The sequence below is a fragment of the Schistocerca americana genome, chromosome 4, assembly GCF_021461395.2.
Source record: "Schistocerca americana isolate TAMUIC-IGC-003095 chromosome 4, iqSchAmer2.1, whole genome shotgun sequence".
NCBI lineage: Eukaryota > Metazoa > Arthropoda > Insecta > Orthoptera > Acrididae > Schistocerca > Schistocerca americana.
In genome coordinates, this window is record NC_060122.1 from 835,616,878 (window position 1) to 835,622,454 (window position 5,577).

Sequence of the window (5,577 nt, forward strand, 5' to 3'; positions counted from 1 at the left end):
TTCAAGAAATCCTATAGAATAGAAAGTCGCAAAATTGCCAAGTTTACGTCATGTAAACGTATAGAGTACCTGCCCGTGACAGACAATCTTAACAAATATAATAAATGAATCCCTCACACCAGGGACATTTCCAGAGCAGTTAAAACAGGCAAGATTTGTACCTTTGCTTAAGAAAGGTAATGCAGAAGACATAGAAAATTACCGGCCCATTTCCCTGCTGTCACGAGTCTCAAAAATAATAGAAGCAATTATGAAAGACAGAGTAATGAATTACCTGAATAAATACTATCTTTTAAGCGTATCACAGATTGGTTTCCGAAGTGGCAAAAATACGGAGCCAGCGATAGAAGAATTCACAAAAGTTGTACTTGATGCTGTTGACAAAGATCAGTGTCACAGGCATATTTTTGGATCTTTCTAAGGCCTTTGATACAGTCGAACACAATATTCTATTAAATAAATTAGAAGCATTAGGAATAAGAGGGGTAACTAATGACTGGTTTCAATCACATCTAGCAGATAGGGTACAAAGAGTAGAGGTAACACATACTTCAAATAGATCTAAACATTTAGAAAAACACTTATCAGAACAAAACTACATTATCATAGGGATTCTGCAAGGCAGCATATTAGAACCAATACTATTCCTGATATACATCAAAGACTTTCGCAGTAGTGCTACTCATGGTGAAAAAATTCTCTTTGCTAATGACAGCAATATTATAGTCACTGAGAAAACAAGAGAACTCCTTGCAGAGAAAGCAAACTAATGCCATGAATTTCAGTTTGAAGAGGGAAAATTACAACGTTAAATTAAATGTGGATGGAACCTCTATAGACTGCAACAAATGCAAAATTTCTAGGAATGAATAATGATTCTCAGTTGAAGTGGTAAGAACACACACCAAGATACTTGCAAACAGAATGTCATCAGCATGTTCTGCCCTTAGAATTGTATCATCAGTGTGTAACATGCAGTGTCTTTTAGTTACATACTATTCATACGCACACTCAATTCTTAGCTATGGCATTCCTTTTTGGGGAACAAATGCACAAAATATGAACACAATTTTCAAACTCCAGAAAAGAGACACAAGAATAATAGTCAAAAACAGTAGCTGACCTTTGCTCAAGACACTGGGGATTTTAACTGCTCTGTGTGAATACATTTACCAGTCACTTGTACACATCAAAAATAACATTGGTAATTACTCCACAGATTTATCCATGACCATGGAACAAGGAGCTAGACTCAACTTACATTTACCAAGAAAACTCAAAACAGCATTTTCTACCAAGGAATAAAATTGTACAACAAATTACCAAAAGAGATTAAAGAAATTGCAAAAATACACTTATTTAAAAAGGCAGCTAAATAGTACCTGTTATGCAACACATTTTATACATTGAAGGATTACTTAGATAAAACAGAGTTGGAGTTTGGTAAAAAAAAAAACGTTGTACAAATAAATAATAAAAATGATAACAAAACGTCCAACATTCCTTTTGTAGAAAACTTACTCCCTAGCTATGCATAGCGCAATACTAACACCTCTTCCTCTTTCTGAGCTCAACATCTCACTCATTATAGAGGGATGCTGACTCAGTTTTTCAGAATAGCAAATGGGATGTTGCGATACAGAAAATGGCCCAGAAATCACCAGTTCAAATGATTCAAACGGCTCTGAGCACTATGGGACTCAACTGCTGTGGTCATCAGTCCCCTAGAACTTAGAACTACTTAAACCTAACTAACCTAAGGACATCACACACACCCATGCCCGAGGCAGGATTCGAACCTGCGACCGTAGCAGCAGTGCGGCTCCGGACTGGAGCGCCTAGAACCGCACGGCCACCGCGGCCGGCAAATCACCAGTGTGTGTGTGTTTGTGTGTGTAGTTTATGCAGTGACAGACAGTGAGATATGAGTGAACAGTGTGGTATTACATTATTTAATAAGTTATTTGCAAAAGAAGTATTGTACACCAGGCGTAAATCTAACGATTGTCTCTAACTGGAAGCCTGTAAATGTATGTGTTTACGAATTAGCTTATTTTAAATTGGTCTAAACTTGTAAATACTTTGACATGTCCTATATCCTCGTAAAAAGAGATCTATGGATGAATAAAGCTGCTACACTATGTGATCAAAAGTATCCGGATGCCTGGCTGCAAATGACTTACAAGTTCGTGGCGCCCTACATCGGTAATGCTGGAATTCAGTATGGTGTTGGTCCGCCCTTAGCCTTGATGACAGCTTCCACTCTCGCAGGCATACATTCAGCCAGGTGCTGGAAGGTTTCTTGAGAAATGGCAGCCCATACTTCATGCAGTGCTGCAATGAGGAGAGGTATGGATGTCAGTCGGTGAGGCCTGGCACGAAGTCGACGTTCCAAAACATCCCAAAGGAGCATTTGTTGATATATGGATACCACACCTCGGCTGCCCGATCTCTATCGCCACTGACCAGGTCGTCGGTTTGCACTGGCACTGGCACTATTTCATACATCTGAGACAAAACTGACTGGCTGCAAACACCCTACCACCATGACACACTACTGTGTCAAATATTAATGTCCATATAAAACTTTCGCCAAGATTCTTTTCAAAAGGCTGATGTTAAAGTTCCTGCATGAAGCACACATTATGCAAAGTATTTAAATTGTAGGAACAAAGTCCCCCCCCCCCCCACAAAATTTCATTATTCAGACAATTCAGTTTGTTGTTCTGGTTGTAATGAGCTAATTAATTTTGCCAGGAATGATGGCAATCAAAAGTTAATGCAATTACAAAATTTTATACATCGAGCCCTAGGCAAAATCTTACACGCTAATAGGTAAATTTAGAAGGAAAGAACACTTTCTATTTAAAGAGCTATTTCTCTGCTTTGCAGTAACATATTTACAATAGCCCAAACTTTCAAAAGACATTGGTAGTTAAATATTTCACGTGGTTCAAACTTCCAGCGCCAGTTACAACCAAATCATTGTAAATTTGTGGGATCTGTTGACATACTTTTGATGACCTGATTTTTCTGAATTCATTGACACCCATGTTAACGAGCAAAAGTCACTCCCATGGTCATAATCCCAGAATTCCCAATGCATAAACATAAATCACTGCTGCATAATTCAAGAGCAGTTACTTGTACCAAATAACATACAAATAAAATATAACGACACACTTAATAGCCAATAAAAAATTAACTTCTTAATCTGTGGAATTTATAAACTACTAAAAATTTAAAAATTTCATCAATATCATGGAGTAGATTTCTATGAGGCCAACACTGCCATCCATTTCAGTCACTCTATACTTTGTCGGCTCTTAGTCGTAGTGCATTTTGCTCTCTGTCTCGCTTCAGTCTGCGCTCAGTATTCGTTTAGTTCCGCCTTCATCTTCGCCAGTCAGTTACGTTGGGAACTGTTTGCGTTGCATCTCCGTTCATCCAGGCTGAGAGACCATATTTTATAGTTATGAGCAGTAGACATCAAAATGTGTGTGTTCCGGTTCAGTTGAGTAATATTTGCGACTATAGTAACAGTTGTGTGACTTTTTTTTAGTAATTGCATGTGAAGCACGCAAGTACATCTGTAGTGTGTGTACTTTTACTTTCTGAAGAGATAAGAACTATTGAGATCCACATATGCCTGTAGAAGGGATCGGTTGGTAGGACATGTTCTGAGGCATCAAGGGATCACCAATTTAGTACTGGAGGGCAGTGTGGAGGGTAAAAATCGTAGAGGGAGACCAAGAGATGAATACACTAAGCAGATTCAGAAGGATGTAGGTTGCAGTAGGTACTGGGAGATGAAGAAGCTTGCACAGGATAGAGTAGCATGGAGAGCTGCATCAAACCAGTCTCAGGACTGAAGACCGCAACAACAACAATATGCCTGTAATAAATACCTGATTGTAAATATTACTAGAGACTGAAAGAGACCTGGTCATCAGCAGTAGGATCTGAAGGATGTAGTTAAAGATTAGTGAACTTCCACTTTTGAACTTAAAAACAACCTTATGGCTATTCATTTTAAGAACAGATCCTACAATAGCATATTCAGTTGGTGATTCAGCGAAACTGCCCAGCTTGTAAGATACCTACTTCGTTATTTGCATCTATCATGGCCAAGTTTCTTTTTAAAACAAGCTGTGTTGATATAAATGCGACGATCGGACTAATGTTTATGCTGCACAGTGTAGTGTTGGCATCTTATTTCAAGAAACATGTGCCTGTAGCCTAAAAATGGGACCGTGCGACTACCGAAACATGCCCTATCAAAATCATTACACTTGACATTTAAATCTTCACCCTCAGTTCTAACCGATATGAAAAGTATTCGAAAGGAGACACGGACTTCATAGAACTGATCGGTTTATTGTCTCTGGTACAAGCCACTGTACATGTTCCTAACGTTTCTGTGCACACGTACTGACGTTCACTCTTCTTTTGGGTAATTATTAGTTTTCTGAGATAAACATTGCTTCTACCGGTCTTTGCTAACGACTCGCCCCTAATATTGAAGAGTTCTCAATCTTGTCCACGAACACTGCAACAATTAATGGATTTTTAGTACTTCTCATGGCATGCAGTCATGTATCGTCCAACCCTTTCCGAAATTCAGCCACAGCTCCTAACTACTGATTGCCTTCCACGATAGCCATAACAGTTGGCGCCAAACCGAGCTTCTCAATCTCTGTGGATTCCCCTGGCGGCAGTGCTGCTGTGCTAGGCTGCTACGAGTAAAGTACAGATATCAATTCGATACTCAAGAAGTAACTCCATCTGTAACCTTGCATCCCTCAGTATAAATCTTTTCGTAATTTATTTTGAAAAAAAAAAAAGAGAAACAATCTCCCTGAGAGAGGGGGGGGGGGGGGGGGCGAAATGGAAGAAAGCCCTCCTCCCCAAATTATAAGAATTTATTGCAATGGTATCCTCAGGATGAATAGCCTTTAAAACATTAACAAGAAAACATCATTACTCATATCTTGTAACTTTTGACAAAGGTTTTACAGTTATACATGATACATATCTGAAGGAAAACACAAAAATATTTGATTGTCAATTCCAAGAAATTTGAAAATATAGCCCTTCCACATAAATCAAAACCTGAAAAAAGACACATCACAATCAACCAAAAGAACACACTGTAAAATACACACATCAAAAAAAGCTTGCATCACCTCGGTTCCGAGAGTTCCGGAACTTGTACAGAAAATGGGAATAGAGATCAACATAAAAATCATTGCCGCCCTTTTTATTGCTCATGAAATCCACACATTGCATTTGAACAGTTCTCGGGTATCAGACGTAACGCCGCCATCTTCAGGTGGTTCCTCATGAATGCTGTGCTGTTCCTCTCGGTGCCGCACCAAAGACACCAGGAGAGGAACGGTGGAGGGGGTAACGGCTAGTATATATAGGGCGCCGAGAGGAACAGCATAGCATTCGTCAGGAACCACCTGAAGATGGCAGCGTGTACGTCTGCCGAAATATTGTGGAGAAATTACGACGCTACCCGGTCTGATACCCGAGAACCGTCCAAATTGGAAATACGCCGGGAAAACTTCAGAT